General features: G+C 28.3%; 2 long non-coding RNA genes across 3 annotated transcripts in view; one reads left to right on the top strand and one right to left on the bottom strand.

Annotated features, from left to right (window-relative positions):
• Positions 1–20,123, bottom strand: part of LOC145960551 (uncharacterized) — a 148,157-nt gene that overhangs the window by 95,453 nt on the left and 32,581 nt on the right. The gene's annotated exons all lie outside the window — the stretch shown is intronic.
• LOC145960763 (uncharacterized) lies at positions 11,485–17,605 on the top strand. The gene is made up of 3 exons (XR_014435456.1): positions 11,485–11,714; positions 16,090–16,211; positions 17,319–17,605. It is a non-coding gene; the product is annotated as an uncharacterized LOC145960763 (long non-coding RNA).

The raw sequence follows: 20,123 nt of genomic DNA, 5'->3' as shown, positions 1-20,123 counted from the left end.
TAAATATACATTTTATATTAATTATTGAATTTATTCTCTACGCAATTATTTCAAACTTATTCCATATTAATCGTCAAATCTATTCCATGCAACTATTATTATTGAATTTTATATATACATAGTATTTTTCAAAATAGTACCGACAACATTTAAGAGTTAAAAAAAGATGACAAACTAACTATATTTGGAGCAGCCAATAAGAAAATGTCATGTTTATCCATTATATAGGAACAAAGTTATATCAAAAGTGTTTTTGTATTAAACAGATTATAAAATTTTTAATAAACTTAATATTACTCTAAAAGATAGAGGAAAAAAATACTGTTGTTATATTGAATATACTTTATATATATATACAGGGTGGGCCATTTTAATCTATGCACCCAAATTTCTTTGTACCTAAGACAGATACAGAAAAATGATTCAGACAAAAGTTTTATGGTTTCGAGGGGGCCATAAGATGGTATCATTGGTTTGACCTTGAAGAGTTATTTGAAGGTCACATGAAGGTCACCTTTAATTTCTTAAATGGAACCTACTATTTGTCATTGCATATTCTTGTAGCTTATCTCGAGAGCTTTCCAAAACACTATAATTAAGTACTTTTTTGTTAAGTACTTTTTGAGTTATGAGGCTTGAAATAATTTCTTAATTTTACATAAACCGTAAAATATCTTGTAAAATATTCATTTTTCGATTATCTTACTTTAATACTTTTACGTACAAAATAATGAGAGGAATCAATTGGTGTAAAGAAAACACATAGTTGTTTTTAAGAAAAAATATGGAATTGTTAATTGCAAATTACATATTTTTTCTTCAAAACAACTATGTGTTTTCTTTAGACCAATTGATTCCTCTCATTATTTTGTACGTAAAAGTATTAAGGTAAGATAATCGAAAAATGAATATTTTACAAGATATTTTACGGTTTATGTAAAATTAAGAAATTACTTCAAGCCTCATAACTCAAAAAGTACTTAACAAAAAGGTACTTAATTATAGTGTTTTGGAAAGCTCTCGAGATAAGCTACAAGAGTGTGCAAAAATATATAGGGTGTTCCATTTAAAAAAATTGAAGTGACCTTCACGTGACCTTCAAATGACTCTTCAGTGTCAAACCAATGATACCATCTTATGGCCCCCTCGAAACCATAAAACTTTTGTCTGAAACATTTTTCTCTAAAATGCTTTGTTTCCGAAATAATTGCGTGCGTTAATTAAAATGGCTCACCCTGTATATAGAATACTGATTGATCAATGCAATCACAAGAAAATTTAATGACAAAATTATATATAGCCACTAAAATTCGTACAAGCCAGGAGTGTTTGAGCGTATACGGAATTCCATGTATGATCAAAATTTCGAGCATGTATTATATAAGATAAGATTAAGATTAAAGTACTTTTAGTTTTTTAATTTATATTAATTAATTAAAATTAAATTGAGTTTAATATTACAACAATATTTTCTATTTCTCTTATTTTATTCTTATTTCTTCTATTTTCTATTTCTTTTATTTCTTATATTTTATATAAAGATAAAATATATAGTTTATTACATAATTGATAATCTTTGATGAAATCTAATTGAAAAGCCTAATTGAAAAGTGCAATTTTATTATCAGATAGCAAAGAAAAGCAACATTTTTGATATGGGTTGTTGCTTTAAAAGTGCTTACATTAGTTTATCAAAGTCATTAACTTTTAAACGGTATCAGTATTGTTTTTTCAAATATTTTTCTGTATATAAATGAAATATTTTATGCAGCATCGACAAAAGTTGCCTTCAAAATTATCTGCTAAATGAAATTAGAAAAAATAACGTTCCGTAACTCGATTGTGACGTACACATAGTACTCAAATGCCACGTTGCAACGCAAGTCAGGTTAATGAAGAAATTACAAGCCAATAATTGCACATGCTTGTCGTAATCAACTGTACCCCATGTATATGTTTCGGATATTTACTACTTTGGACAAGAGGTATTGGCCACGTGTATTTAGGTATGCCACGTATATAAGCTGCCGCTATGCAAGTCATTTAAACTCACGAAACCTCAGAGAAGCATTATTTCGTCCGTTATTCTCTCCCGAAATGTTTGCTGTTGCCGACAGAAATGAAAATGTCGATATAAATGTTAGCATTATACTTTGTATGAATGTTTATTTTATAGTTGGTTATATTATTTTTTCACGAATGTCATCGCGCTACGTGTATGGCAATGTGTCATTTACACAAAACATCCTCCATTGGTGACACGTGAAACATTAATTTCATAATTTTAACAAAAAAGTTTCTAGTTTGCCCGTCAATTGCATTACATGTGCTAATAGATAGCGTTTATGTTACGAGAACAAAATGTAAATATAAAAAAAATATAAAAATTGTAATTAAAAATGCGAAATAATATAAATAAGTATAATAGCAGTGGTATATTAAAGAAAAAATAAGAATAAAATTGTCATAAAATTATTACAAATATTTTTGATGATAAAATGCTTGTAAAATTAATTTTGTAAAATATCTTGAACCTTATATTATAGTTAATATCTAATTTTAAATAATTATTAATTTGCATCGAGTTTGTATGTATCATGTTAGCATTATTATTATTTATAAATGATAATAAATAAAAAGGATAGAAAATACTAAATTTCCAAAAAGAGATTATGGAATCTTAGGTTAAGTAATCTTATCATGTTCTATGAATCATCATCAATATCTCCTCAAGTATGACATTCGTAAATTACAATTGGACTACGTAAGTTTAATACAGACCTATATCGTAGTCGATAAAACAGTCGTCCTATTTTAACTGAATGAATACTTCCTTCTCACTCCCGCAAGCTCTTTATTACGGTATTAACTTTTGCCGTAATTTCGATTATGATGAAAGACGATTCCAAAGACATTAACTCCAGAGGATCGCGACTGAATAATGCTTTTATATACTTTTGAGCTTCTCGAGTTTATCAAGATTATCCTCGACATTCATATTCTCTTGGCACTTCTAATTTTTTAAGTAGCAAGTAATTACATTATATTTTTCGGGTTTCTTTATATCTACATTAATCATTTTTAATTGCTAACAATTAAAAAAGAGAAAATTATATGGCAGTATACGCAATAATATTTGTTAAAAAGTAGCTAACATGTAGAAGAACTCCATATATTATATATGGGTGTATGTATGAATGTGTGTGTGACTGTAATTAAGAGAAGTATTGAGTATTTTCTGGCCATTTCTTCGCATCTGACATCATCATGTTTAACATAAGGAGGTATGGAAAATCTTTAAATTGGCAATTAAATTGGCGATATTTCCAGAACGAACCCTTTTCCTTTATTCGATTCATCTCACTCGCAATTAGAGAGAGCATAATTAAAGATCTTGTCTGTCAATTTTTCTACGCAGTTAATTTTCTGAAAATTTTTTGATACGAGATTGAATTAAACTGCTGAGACACTCGTCAAGATAAAAGAATAATGCCTCGTCAAGATAAAAGAATAATGCCTCTTATATCATCGCAAAATTTTTATGCTAGAAATATTTTTCCATTATCTTCTATGTATCTATTGTGATATGAAAACTCTCTATGTTCTGAGATCCATTTAAATAACTTTGCTTTTACGAAGTTTCTCTTCTGGACATGTTACGGAAGTTGCAATTTGAAAAGATTCACTTCATATTTCACATAAAGTCTCTGCGGAATTATTTTTTTTTGGAGTACCGAATAAAACATGGATGAATCAATTTCGGAGCCGATTGTAACATAAGAACGTATGATTCTATTGCCAAATTTGAGGAATAATATTGATGATTTTTTTTTATGATCTTTCGGGTTATTAATTGTTTTTGAATAAACTATTAAAGCCCATAATAAAAGTAAATGATTGCAAAGAAATCAACTTGAAACTACTTTATTAAAATACTATATGCTAGTAATCGTCGGATAAATTATTTTTACATGTAAATAAACAGTTATTTATGAATATCGCGAATTAAAAAATATCTATCCGAAAAAGCCGGAAATTGAAATAACAATATAACGAAAAATATTACGAAATCAAGTCATTTACAATTTAATTTTAGTAAACTTTAGAAAATTAATACTGTATAATATAATCTATCTTATTAAAACAAAGAGTGTATAATTTAATTAATTTATCCCCTTTAATGCGTGATAAAAACATTATAAAACGATGATCTTATAGTGTCATTGTCTTATAATATCGTTCACTGGCAGACTAGCTTAATGCAATTTGCATACAATCTAACAGTGGTATAAAATAATGATACCATAATTGTTGTAGTTAATATATATGACGTACGTATAATACGATTAATTATCAGCAAATTATTGTTGACCGCATATGATGTAAAGTCAACTGCACATACAATTGTAATTTTATATGATATTATGTAACAGAACCTAAATTCTTTTGTTAATGAAAGCTTCGATAAATTGTTCGGTTTCATTTTAAACGACAAATTATCACATTTCCGATATCTGTGAAAACAAACATAAATTTCCTCTTTCATCCGTTTAAATATTCCACAAAGGAAAAACCGCGAATTTATAAAGTTTCTCAATATAAAACGTGTTGCGTGAAATATTATTTATTCAAGCTTTTCGAGACCCGTGGCTAAGAAACCTCGCGGTCTTCAGGCAGAACAGACACGCACAAAATACCTCCGTAATTTTCATCCATAATAAACAAAACATCTCATCGTGCCAGAAATAGTGCAGGTATGCCAGAAGGATTATCGCGCCATGTGTAAGCGTAGTCTTTTGTTATTAATCGTTTGTTTATATGTGATGCCCTGCTGTTTGTTTGAATTTCAAACGCTTTGAAGAAACATCTTTGAAAACGATAAATTGACGCAAAGTATGATTCATGTTTAAAACTCGTTGTAAAACTATTGTTAAACAAACTAGAAAATGTGTAAGGAAAAATATATAGTGTAATACATATATAGAAATAATGTATGTAATATAATATATATATATATAGAGAAGAATATATATAATAAAAAAAATTTTTCATACAGAGAAATTTTTCATAAATATTTTATTTATAAAAATTATTGTTATATGTTATTGATAAATGGACAAATCGATAACGTATATCGAAATTACCATACTACCAAATGCATAATGCAAACATCAATAATAGATACGTTTCTGATTTCATGTAATTAAGCATAAACTAGATTCTAATTAAAGCAGAAATTCGAGCAGAGACTGGTGCTCTCCTTCGCAATGATTGCTGTTGCCAATTTCAAATTGTGACATAATTGTTTACGCGAAAATTGTTATTAGATAAAATGTATATATTTGCCAATTAATTGAGTTTAATTGCTAATAGTTCGTAATTTTGTCACCACAGCTATTGAGAAATTTGAAATTTCCGTTTTATTGAAACTACACACTAAAACTGTCTCTCTTTATGCACATTATATCAAGTATATTTATTATAACTCAATTATTGCATTAATTATTTTAACAAAGTGTGATATAAATAAAGAATTTATTACATAACTCTAAAGATATTTGTAATAACTCTTTTCTCTCAGTCGTAAAAGAGAAATACTGATAATTATATCAATTAGTATGAAGTGCCATTCTCTTATTAAGTAAGTTCTCTGTTAAAAGTTTTTGAATAAAACTATTTACCGGAAATTACTATAATTGCGTTTTATTGTATTCCGAGCTAAAGATCAAATTTCGAAAATGCAAGTGATGCATCATTACAAACTGTGTTTCCAAGTATTTTTTTAATTAGATATTAAACAGCACTGTAATTAATTTTATTAATTAATACAAAAAAACTTCATAAAATATAACGGATTAACGAATAATCACAACATTTCTCTCTGGATTTTCGCAATTTTTGCTTCCATTGTGAAACTACGTGTTTTCTTCGTCGCACGTGACTGTATTTACAATCACTTACAATCACGTTTAGTGCATTTCTTATCTACAGATTTCTTGAATCAATTCTCTACTCTTTGCGGAGAGATGCAGAGAGAAGCAGAGCGTACAAAAGATAGGAACATATTGATCAACGGTGTACGTGTGAAGTAAAACGAAAATGCTGAGTTCGCAATCCCACAATTTAGTGAAGACCTCGATTTTTTAAACGACACGTGGTAACTCCGTTACCATGACTCCACATCTTCAATCTGCTTAGTGTTGAGGAAGAAAGTAATTTAAAAGAAATGATTTAAGAAAGTATCAGAAAAATATCTTACGCACTTTTCTGATATAGACGTCACTTTTTATATTCGCCTCTCAAATGACCTCGGAAGAAATTGCAATAAATTTTTGGAGAAGTATTTTACTTGTGGAAAAATAAATTCTCAATCTTTCTCAATGGAATTGTTTTAAAAAAATAATAAAATATCGATAGAAAGTAATTTTATGATGACAAATGTGATAATTTTGAAAGTTTGCGAAATTTTGAAACAAATATTAATACGTTTGCGGATCTATCAAATGTAAAATATAATGGAAGAAAATATATATTTCTCTTGAAGTAGTGTCACTTAAGATTCAAACAAAATTCGATGGAAATATTTCTTCGCTACATAGAGAATCTCGTAAATACTTATCGCTTTCCCAGATATCTGCGTAAACTAAAGTGTATTGGAGCTGTTACTGTAAAATTCAATGCACTCAAAATGTCATCGAGATGTTCCTCTCTTAACAGAATTCGTGCATCGTTGATAGGAGAAATCGTGATTTGCTCATCTCCAGAAATATAATAGACACGCTCCAAGTGCGGTTCTGACTCTCAGTCAAAATTATTTCGGGAATTATCACTAATGAAGCACATTTCAGATTGCTCTCAAACTCAACGTACGTCTTTAATTTTATTACATTTACTTATTAGATATCAATTTTATATAAATCGAGGATAGAAAAATAATTGTTATTATGTATGTGTATAAAATATTACGCGCTTTATTTTATATACAACATTATTTCCATTAATTATTCCTGTTATAATATTTCTGTATCTCATTAAATGAAATTTTTTTCATTAAATGCAAATTCTTGTTATACGAGAAAATGCTGCGAATAAGATTTTATTAAATCGCTTTGCACGTGTTATAAATATTTCAACGGTAATAATAATACCTTAAGTACAGAGCAGCCTTTACATAATATAAGCTCACTGCTCACGGCGCAAAGCAAGCTTCTCTATCAATTAAGTTAAGTGCTTATCATCTCTTAAAAGAACTGTATTAACGATAAGAAAACAATTCTTTTCACACTATATATATTTCTAAAAATAAATTTTAATAGAGATTTTTCAGAAACGTGTAAATTCTAAAGAATATTTTATTAATACAAAAAATGCAATTTCTTAATATAGTCTCGCTTCTGTCAAATAAATTGTTTGGTATATTGAAAGTCGATCGTTAGCTACAGCGGGAGAAACGTGGATTCGAAATTTTCAAGCAACGAGATCGTACTGTCGAGTTCCGTTGCAAATGACATTACGCTAAACAGTTTAGCTATTATTCCAGAACGGACATTAACTTTGTGCGACAGCTTTTTCCAGCGACGGTTTCAATTATAAAAGCGTCGTTAATACGATCTATTTTCCTGCAACTGGCGGTATCGCTCTCGCAATCTGCCCACCCATCTAATTCATTAGCAGCATTAACACTCCTCGTCTAAGAGATGCTTAACAAGGGATCCTAATTATGCATCTCGATGATTTCGCACAAAGGAGATGCATTTAAACTGGCATTACATTGATACATATATGGATGTAAGCATATAGGCATACAAGCATATGAGAATACAAAGCCCTGAACTAATTCATGCCTTATTCGCGCCTCAATCGCGAAACATTTGTATCGCTATAGCGGATTATGCGAAACTATTGTGAAATTTGTGCATGTACATTCAGATCCAAACCAACAATTCGATATGGTGGTCTCATAATTAATATGTATTTCTCTCTGTCTTCTCTCCCTTTCCATCCTAATAAATGCTTTGATCCTTCGCAAGACAAATCGCATTCGACGCGCTCAGGTTTATGTTAATTACTGACAACTCTCGCGTAATTCTCGCGTAACACGGGGCTCATTTTCGGTTTTTGAGATAACTGTAATTAGCAAACGTAATAACGCGTTTCTGCACTAACGCTGTGGCATGTATGTGCGCTTTCGCGAAATTTGTAGTAATCTACAGCACGAAACGATTATATTCACGACCAAAGAGATTCGATACTGGAACACATGGACACATTCATTTCATAGTCATATTTCGTTCCATCTTTTACTTTTTAAACAAAGAATAATCTCGTAGGATAAAATCCGACTTTTATATACGCAGAATACTCCGCATAACATAAAATACTTCCAAGCTCTCTTTTTAAATTAATATGAAGAAATTTGAAAGATCTTTTATACGCTAATATATTAAATATAAAAATTACTATATATACATATATATACACTCTCTCCTTATGACCAAATAAAAAGCAAAATTAAAGCAGTGATGTAAAAAGGAATAGATACATATTACGAGAGAACTTAGATTTTAGATTTTATATTCAGAATAGTTTTCAGAAATAAATTCGTTAATCGGAAACTAAATTTGGTAATTTCGGAGAAATATCAAAAAATGTCAGCAACAGATTGCTCAAAAATCAGGTTATCAAAACACCGTAAATCTGGCTTATAACTAAAACAATTCTATTACGTAATTGAAAATATATACAATAGTGGCAATCAAACAAAAATAAAAAATAAAAAATCATATAAAATAATATATATATATATATATATATATATATATATATATATATATATTATATTAACAAATTTCACTTTTCATAACATTACTTGTTTAAACAGCTGCAGAAAGTCTATATAATAATTTATAAATTATTATATAATTATTAAGTTTTCATTTATTATATTTTTTATATGAATAAATAAAATTATTGAAAACATATAATGCAGACGCTGCATACTTTTAATCCATTATTCAGGTTGACAAGCCGTTTTTGTTGCTCTTTGTAAACGTTATTTTATTTGATTTTTCGCTGATGTCAACCACGTGTATTTTTTCTTTTTTTTTTAACGTATTTTTTTGAAATACGATTGTTTTTTTCTCTTGTTGAATGCGAATTTCTTTCCGATATATTGTCTAATACAGAAAAATAGAACACAAAATTTTTTGAAAAAATTTATTTGATCATGTCATTCTAAACCATCGACTTGATCTACTGTTAGTCATAAAAGTAAGCGTAAAACACTGTTCTCCAATAGCAAAAAAAAAATGGTTGAATAAATTCTCGTGCAAATATTGGACGATGAGAAAAATGCACATCAGTCATTCGCAACTTCTCTCTTTTTCCTTTCTATTTTACAAATTATATATATAACTACGCATTAATTTAAATAATATCGATCGCATGTGATTCTTCTATAACTAAAGGCAATTCAATTTTTATTATAATCATTTAATGACATTATTACAAATACCATATTCTCTCACATCTATTTGGCACAATTTATTTCCATTCTATTTTAAAATAAAATTCACACACAAAATTAATTGTTTAAAATTATTTTTTTTTTCAATTTGAAATTTTTACTATAATTTTACTTTTTATATGTATTATGTAATACCTCAAAAATTTTTTTGTTAAAACTTTCTTGCGAATAAGCAAATTCTTAATCTAATATGAGAAATAATCGCAAATCTAGAACTGCAAATATATAAAATGCGAATAAAAATTCTGCACTTTTTCTATAAATCTCCGATTATGCTTCTGTTTTCTTAATTTTAACAATTTGCATTTCAATCTATGCAAAATTTGTTTCTTTTAGCTTTACTGCAATTCTATTCGCTTTCAGAATAGTAATGGAAATCCGTCTTAAATCTGTTTCCGGAAAACCGTTTCACAAAGTGAATGTAAACTGAATTTTTACACGTTCACAAAAAATCCAGGAAAGATATTATGCCTGAAGCAAGGCTTTGTCTTTGTCGACATACAATGAACCATGCAATACCGCAGTGGATGAAAAGAAACACGCGAGAACATATGATTACTATCTCAGTGACATATCTATTTAATATTTATACTTATCTTTCGACGTGGAGGATTTAGAAATAAAAATCGTGACTTTCTGTATAAATCGACAATCGCTTGTTTTATTATTTTATCATTATAAAAGGAAAATACTTTTTACTCACTAAATAAAAGATGTAATTTTTGCAGATGGAATTTTTCTCATTTATTTAAAATTTCTATGCTAAAAAAATCTTATTTTTGAATAAAAATTTAAACAAGAGAGAAAGAAGTTTTAACAAATTTCCATAGAGACGCATAAATTTCGCAAAAAATAGTATGCCTTTGCAAGAGTAGATTCATTGCTGTATCTAGTCTCCCAAGACTGAAGTTGCATCATTATTTTTATTACTGGTAGACACATAATTTGTTGTGAAACCAACATCAACGAGATACACAAAACCTCCTACCTTTTGTTATTCCATAGTATATAAAATTTCACGCTTAATAAGCAGTTTTTCTTATCCTATGGATGATGATAAAGCACTGTGAAACTTATAACCCTCTGACATAACGCTGAATATATACATTTTTTTCCTTTTATCGCTCATATTTTTAAAGAATATGTTGGTAAATCTTTCCTATATAATAAAAATAAAAGAAAGTTAATTAAAATTTCTTTTATTTCTTGTAAGCTAATTTATTACAAAAGATAGATATTCTATGTTATAGATATAAAATAGATACTTTATTTTATAGCAAAAAAAGTATAATTTTTTTAATATATTTAAAAATCTTTTGATACAAAATAATTTAAAGGATTCTTTTAAGATACGATTATAAATCAACTGATAAAATCACGATTTGTCTTTTCCACCTCTTGGCGAAATATTAACCTTCTTACATAATCCATTACTTAATCAACGGATTACATGATCATCTATTACAACCTATCTGAACGCATCAATTTACCAAATGTTGTGCTCGCTCCCTTGTCCATTTTCGAATCTTGTCAAATCGACTCCATTTTCTTACAGCGAGTATATTTTAAGATATAGAACGCGAATTTCGTCACAATCTCAAATATGTAATTTTATTGACTCAAAGCGATGTTTAACCATTAGTAATTCGTGTAATCATTTCGTACATTATAAAAAGATATAAGAGATACACACACACACAAAATATATATATTAGATATCTTATGTAAAAAAAAATATTATAAGACAATGCTTATAAACATTATCGAGCCATATTCTTCCAACATTCATCCAAAACAATATTTTTTATATCAATATCTTATCGCATCAGCGCAATTTTTATCGTTGTAAATAAAATTATTTTGCACATACGTTATTTTACAACACACTGTATATATAAAAAAGATTAAATCAAAATAAAAATATTACATGACAAAAGAAAGCGATACAAAACGTATGAAAAAATTTATTGCAAAGCATCAAAAGATACGCAAGTTCTAATAATAATAAAATTCAATAAATGGCAATTGAAGACTTGTTAATGCATCAGATAAGGTTGCATTATGAAAAATTCTAAAAAGATGTCGAACTGTGACACGAACGATCGCATTGTTGCATACTCTAATAAGTTCTTGCGAGAGCAGAGGTTACCTTGCAGAGAAGACTCATAACTCGCCGTGGATACAAAAGGTGCGATAAAAGTCTCACTGATTTTAATATATAGACATGAAAATAATATTCCGATATTCAAAGATCTAGAATGTAAACAGATATCAAAAAATATGAAAAATGTGTCTAGAATATAAAAAAATTTTACAGTTTTCAATACCATAAATATAATTAAATTATATATAATCAGACTTTCAGATCAGATATTTTTACGAAGTAGATTAGAATAATGAGATTATATATGTGTTTATTTTATGAAATATAATATACTAACATCGTGATATATCTCGACAATATCTGCAACTGCTCTCTTTTAGTTTTCATGGTACAGACACAATGCTCGATTGCGCGAGACGTTGTATGTACTTTATAGCATCACGTTTAACTGCGTAAGAGACAAGAGATGACTTTGTCAGAAAAAGCGACATGCCAGACGCATAAGACAGACTCATTCACGAACAACGTGCGACAGCAATAGAGTTGTGTATTAATAAACGGCAGTGTGGATGTCGAATAAATTATATCTCTCTCCGACGCCTCCGCAGAGGTTTGAAGGAATGTATATGGGATTCATATGCAGCATAAAATATTGTTAGGAAGGATCTTGATGGTGACGGTATATTTTTTCATAGAGAGAAATTAAACTGTTATTATATTATTATTTAATCGCGTGGCATAGTTCACTTAATTATTGTAGTTGCATTACAACTAGGTACAATAGGTAATAATATCAAATCTTTCAGAAATATTACGTACTCATTTTTAAAAAGCTGTTTTTTTTATTATGGAAGCAAATATAAAATATAAAATCAATATCCAAGCTGTCAACATAAATTATAATGTTATTTATTTATCGAAGTCAAAAGCTACCGCTTATATTAATTATATTATTAATATTTAACTATAATATTTAATGACAAACACACAACTAATTAAATAAAATTATTTACATAAATAAAACATTAAAACTCAACGCGCATCTATGTTATTTTTCATATTTTTCATAAAATTACAACTATTTCATGAAAACTCTCCATGAATCACATATAAAAAGTCAATTATAAAATAAAATAATAAAAATATATAAACCATAAATTTATATACTATGTACACGTGTAAATAAATAAAAAATAACATTTAAAATATCATTAAAATGATAGTATCAATATGTTAGGTGTACAGAATTGTGATCTTTGACAGACAATGCAATTTAACTAAACGAGCCAGGATAGGCCGAATGCATGGCGATTGCTCGATACCGATTGTCTGGCAAGGGAGTAATGACTTTGCGCGCGCGATTCATTTATATCTGTCACAACCGGCGGTTACCTATCAAACCTCGCATGACGACGAATGATTTTAACGAGCTATACAACCTGTCGCACCGAAACATCCATACGCGTTCGACAGCGTTTATTTGACGCATTTTTTGATCGATCCCGAGCACGTCGCGCACTACTATTTTTAACGATCTTTTCACGAAGCACATAGCTGTGTATGTGTGTGTGTGTGTGTGTGTGTGTGTGTGTGTGTGTGTGTGTGTGTGTGTGTGGGCTCAGGTAACCTCATCCGTTACTAAATTAACGTAACAAGAGCCTCGCTTTTTCACGGATTAAAGTGCTGCTGGTTATGAAGGACGATGCGAATTATTCTTGTTCCATCATATATTTTTCTCAACATATTCTCTTGCGTAATTAACTAACATGTTTTTAAAGAAGTGTTAAATGAAAAAGTTTTTTTCATCATTAATAATAATAAAAATCACTTATGATCATAATATAATAGAAATATAATAGAAATTAATTAAATCATTATTATTAAAAAAATATATAAATAAAAAAATGTTATAAAATATGTGAAAAGACTGTAAAATATGTAATTATTATACCTGTCCATTGAATTATTTATTATAAATAATAAACATTTATGAATATTTATTATTTATAAATAATTATTAATTTATGACAAATAATTATTTATATATTATAATCGTTTATAAAATCATCATATATTACAATTATATATATATATTTGCTATATGTTATAAATTCTTAAAAAAATAATATCTGATTTTTGCTTTTGTTATTGGTATTTCAAACTGTTTTCTCATATCTGAATAAGAATTGATCTAGCCTTAATGACGTTGCCTCCAAATAACGTTATTATATTAGTCACAGAACATAATCCTATCAGAAAATCAGTTTCATAAAGCATGTTAAGGATTTTATTTATGAAGCAAAGAAGCATGTTAAGGATTTTATTTATGAAGCAAGAACACGTGTATAGTTTATTCGGAAACGCAAGATAAATGTAATGTAAGTACTGCAGAATACACATATATGTATTGTAGATTTGAATCGATACGGCACGGGATACGTGTGTATTTTGTTATGCACACAATGACTGCTGGCATTATGATATGTGGTACAAATGTTACCCCATGGCATTGTTGTACATGGAGATTTGGCCGTACGCATTGTAATATGAAATGGGATCTCACGGCCGTGTATCTTGCGTTTAGAAGGTTCTGACAAAGCAGGGGACGTTGGGAATAATTATTAATTCCCCGGGGTCAGGATAAATGTCTGATGGTATTTTACACACGCTCGAGTATGGGGCCGAATCCATTTAGCTTACGTGTCCATCAGATTTATTAATTGACGTAAATGTGATAACTATTATTTCCATAATTATATTGTATATGCAATTTCGCACATATGTAGTATATTCAATTTTTTTATGTAGATAGTAACTAATGTAACACGTTCATCTCTCAATAAAGTTATCGATTTATACGTTTAGAATTCATTTTTTCAGTTAAGCATTATATTTCGTCATAATTATTAAAAAAATATCTAAATAAAAAATATCCAAGCATTAAAATTTTAAGCAATTAATTAAAAAATAAGACATTAATAATGCATGCAGTGTGTACATTAATGAAATATAAATAATAATGAGATAATATTCTGCAGTACTTAAATTTATCCCTCTACAAACAATCGCGACTGTAGTTGTATATGTTCTTGATCGCATATATATAACACCTTCAAAATTTAATTGATAAAAATGTTGAATTTCATCGCTTATAAATTATTTTCAATTTCATACTATATATAATTATGCATTACCAAGGTAATATATATAACTACATTTTAAGAGCTGTCTGGAAACTTTGAAATTTCAGAATAACAAAATAATTTGAAAGCTTCAGTCTACATGTTTTTTCTCAGAAATGGATTAATCAAATCTTCTTATTACTTCAATTCCAACTTCCAAATTCCACACTTAGTTTGAATCTCAGATATTAACATATCAATTATAGATTAAGAAAAATATACATCATTGCATAAAAGACAAATAGCGTTACAACTTTAAACTAAAGTATCTAGAATTCAAGAACTGCTTTCGGGAAATTATGTTTTTGACAACATATTTATGCTAATGCTTAATTAAACCGCAATGAAGTATCCTGATGAAAGCACTGTTTTAATTTTCAAAGTTAATAGCTATGGGTTGTATTTTTAATCTGTCAAGACATTTTCGTTAAATAATGCATCAAAAATATTTCTATATGCTTCTAGATATATTTGCATGTTAAATATGTTTACTTATCAACAAACAGCGAGTGTTATTGCTCACGATATATATGCTTAAATTTAAATCTTAAAATTTAAGTTTAAATTGCCATTTCGATTCTTCCACAATTGTATAAAAATATAAAGATCAACGAATAGAATTAACGTTCATTTTTAACGACATTTATTATCATGTATAGAAAGAAAAGCATTTTCAGAAAAAATCAAGTTCTCGAATTGCGGTAATAAGCAAATATAAAAAGTTAATCATTAAACAAGCAATATTTGTAATCTTCTATGCACTCAATAAGAATAAAGGTATTTTCAATCGCAACGTATCATATATTTGAAAAATTTAAAACACGAAATAAACGGCATAAACACGGTGATAAATAAAAAGTATATCTAAAAATCGAAGAGGTAATATTTTATATTGCCTATTGAAGTTTTTTAACAATTGGGCAATAAATGTCGATCACCGGATGCGAACATTGCATCGATTTTCTCGTTTTTGCTACGTATTTAAAAAATTGCGCTCCATGCAAGCGCACTTTATACAAGATGTAATACACATGTGTATATATATCTATAAAGAAAATTATATATATATATATATATATATATATATATATATAATTTTCTTTATGCTTTGTTTTGATATGTAGCATCTATAGTTAAAGTTTGACGAGACCTTTTAGGAACACCCTGTATATTTCCAGTATATTTATTATAAACTACTTTCAACATATTATATACAGTTTAGTTTAATACAAATTATGTGAGCTTTTTTCTTTATTTCAATACTATTTAATTTGCAGTTCAATCCGGAGTCCGCTTAAACAGAAAAAAACATGAGAATTCATCTCGGCGACTCTGGAAACTCCAGCAGCTGTTGTTTACATGTTTATAATTCTGAATCGATGACCTACGGAGCGATAATGTAATTGTTTAATATAATGAAATAATTTAAGCTCAGTCTCAAGTTACATCGATTTGCTGTTATTTCTTTTTTTTTGCAAAATAGGATGCTATTGATTGCATTAAATAAATAATACAATTGCAAATACAATGTTTTGATAATATAATAATGGCACAGGTTATATTTGATAATATAATAATCTGGCATATCTGCAATATAAAAATTGTATTACTAGTAGATAATTATTAAAAAATATATTAAAATAATACCTATGATAAAATAGCATGATTATCTTCTATATAAAACAGCCTCCGTTCAAAACAAGATAAAATTATGAAACGGCGATAATTTCATTAATACTAATTCATTAGAGCGTATTGAATCCTATTTTATTCACTTTGTTTTATCTCATAACAATCGATAAAAGTCAGTTTCCTTCGATATTGGTGCGGTAGTTGATTGAACAAATATAAAAAAAAGAGCTATTATCACACACACACATCTGGCGAAAGAATACAAATAGGTTCATAGAGGCCTGAAATCATTGCTAGTGAAAGCTGGAGACATAATAATATAGGATCTCTAAGAAAGAAATCATATCTCATCTTTCTGGAATTCTTCCGAAATATTGTTCAGCGATCAATATACCATAAGAATAGTCTTCTATGAAATGGAGAAGTTTTCTATTCGATTTATTACGTTCTTCGGAAATGGGGGAACCTGTTATTTTTTCTCATCTTCTAATAATATACGAATCTATATAAAACTAAATTGCCATTCTTATCGGAAGCTGTTGATATAAATTTATCAATGCTCAGTTATAATTTATTTTCTGATTGCATATTTACATTTTAATTTCGTCACTGTATAGTTGGTTGACTTATTTTCATTAGTAGAACATCTGAACTCTCAATATGCAATACAAAATTTTGCAAAAGTTATTGGATATGTTTTTGACCTCTTTTCCGCGCAAGCTCATTATTATTCATCATTTTCCAGTATATATAAACTAGTTTAGTCTTATAAACTAGTTTACATCACTACAAAATATATATCAAGACATACAAAACATATACATCAGAAAATTTAATATAAAAAGATGTTTTAGAACCTCGTTCTTCTTTCAAGGATCACTGAAAAGTTTAGAATGGATATTATTCGTGTCACGTCAGGAAAATGTGCAAAGTCTGATCGAAACATATCAGAAACGATTGGTATAGGAACAACAGTCTCCATTCCACATTATTCCCTGGTGACACATAACTGTTAACCCTGCGATAAAAAATATTCTTGATTACAATTCAGATGATTCAAAATCTCGTCAGCGAATTTCACATTGCTCAACAAAAAGTCGTTGAATATACATTGGTCGAGATGATTAAACATTTATACATGAATTTTTCCGACGTTTTTAATGAAAGAATGCCTTTTGTAAACGAAATATGTTAAATAAAAAAAAGAAAAAATATATATATATTTTGTATAAATGTTTCTGTTCTTTTTATAAAATCATATATTTTTAATTAAGATATTTAAGATATTATAATAAAAATTTTTAATTAAGATATTTAAGATATTATAATAAAACAGAAAAATTGAAAATATATGAAAATATTTCATATTTAAAATACTTTTAGAAAGAATAGATCAAAATGTAATTTTCAAAATATGATTTTTAATTTAAGATGCAAAAACATATTTCATAAAATATATTATGACATCTCTAATGTTCTTCATAATTCCAATGTGCTAAATATTATAACTTAATTTTCTGCAAATCTCCTAGCAAAAAAATATACATTTATCAAGTCATAGTCTTTTATTATGGTATGGAATATTAATGAGTAACAGATTCACGCACATTAACAAGACTAAAGTTAACAAGGCTAACGATAAGAGCTAACATTAATCTATTTGATATACACACATGATAATACACACGCGACATAAGAGCCGATGCGTAACACTAATATTGATACAAATGGAATATATGCATCATAATACCTTTCTGGAGAAACTTACAGTTTAATTCTATTTAAATAATTATTATTGTGCGCAAGTTAAGTGTCCTCATTACGAACAAGTTTGTATTTCGTAGTTAAGATTCGCCTTCACTGATATTGAATGCCACAACATTTGTAGAACGAAAATAATGTGACATGAAAGAGAATAGAAAAGAAAGAGAACAGAATAATTTATGTAGAAGCTTTTCTCCAGAACTTCAGAAATTGTTTTCTGAAACAGCCGAAAAATCCGAAATAAAGTATACATTAAAATCACAAACCTCTATAAAGGCCTTTAATGCGATACTATTAGGAAGAAGCGCATTCTCTCTCGTCCTAATGTAAAACATACTCTCCGCGCGCAGCTCAACGTAATAGCTTTCCGGTGTTACATATATAATATGCATGAAGCCCTCCGAAAACATCAAGGAGAAACTGAGATGAAATGACAGGATATAGAAAGATGGTTAAAAAAGGAGATGGAAAAGATCAAGAAATCTGTCAAAAATCAATATAACCACAATTTATTTTTAGATACTGACAACACATTAGTAATCTCTACGAGAGATAGAGGTTGAACTCTCTCTTTTGAGAGAAATAAAAGAATATTATTATATCCTTTCTAAAACTATTTTAGTATAAAAGAAAAAGACAGTTTTAACTGTATACATTTTAAGCGACAGTTTTGAATGTACACTTTGTAAGCGAAAAAGACGCATTATAAAATGTGTATAAAATTAGTGAATTGAATTATGTTTTAGAAAGAGAACAAAAGCTTAGATGCGTTTGAAAATTTTCAAAATCCCCAATTCAAAATAATTCTGATAATGATCAATTAAATAAACTATAAAAATTCTATATATAATTGGCGAAATTATTGCCTTTTTCTTCTTTTTTTCATATTATATCATCTTCATTTAAATGAGCAATTCATGCGACTACTACCCCTATCCATTTTAGTTTCTATCGCCCTTTAGAAATTACTATGGAAACGCGATCTAAGGCACTTATTTCCGTACCTACGTATAACAAAGAGAATTGAATTCATCGAAATTATACCTATTTCAATTCCCCGACCGACTTTAACGAAGCGACAAGTTTCCAACGGAAGTACGAAGAGCACAATTTTCAATCGATTCATCGAACATGCATTGCTACACGACGATACAACATACATTACTAACTACTCTCATTGTAAATCTCAACGCGAGATCCGCGCATTTGCAGGACTGACATGCGAATGTCTGAAGTTTCTCCGAGAAACGAAAAGCTCACCACGGCATATATTAATGATGGAAATTAACGTCGAGGTACTGTTACAAATTGTTTCACATATGCAAAATGATTGTCATTATCACGTGTGTTAGGAAATATTATGCAACGTCTGCATATCGCAACAGAGAATAATAAAAAGAAAGATTCATTGCTGAGTTTCTCATTAAATATGGCTGCAAGATAACGTATTATGCGACCGTAATACAAGAAAGTTTATTTTTAAAAATTTCAATTGCGAGATTATAAGAATTATAAGAATATATCCATTTTTTCCTTTTTAAAAGAGAAATCTCTGCCGAAACAATTTCAAAAATAATCTTTTATATATTCTATTTTTAAACGAGTAATAACGAATGAAACGTTATCGTTCTTTAATATTTATAATTTTTAAAACATATAATTTTAAAAAATCATGTAGTTTTCACTTTGCTCTTTTTCTCTACCATATGCTTTATCCATTTAATAATAACTATATCCATTTAATAATAATTATATCCATTTAATCCGTACATTTAACGCTAAATGAGACTATTTAATTTCGAATTTTACATATCTAATATGAGAATCGCGTTTAATATGAAATAAGCAGTGAAAAAAGAGAGCATTTAACATCAAACTCTTAATGAGAGAATATAAAACTAGATGTATTTATAAA

This window comes from Camponotus vicinus, unplaced genomic scaffold (genome assembly GCF_025532165.1).
Source record: "Camponotus vicinus isolate PSW18456_S1 unplaced genomic scaffold, iyCamVici1.0 SCAF_10, whole genome shotgun sequence".
Taxonomy (NCBI): domain Eukaryota; kingdom Metazoa; phylum Arthropoda; class Insecta; order Hymenoptera; family Formicidae; genus Camponotus; species Camponotus vicinus.
This window is presented reverse-complemented; position numbering and strand designations above follow the sequence as displayed.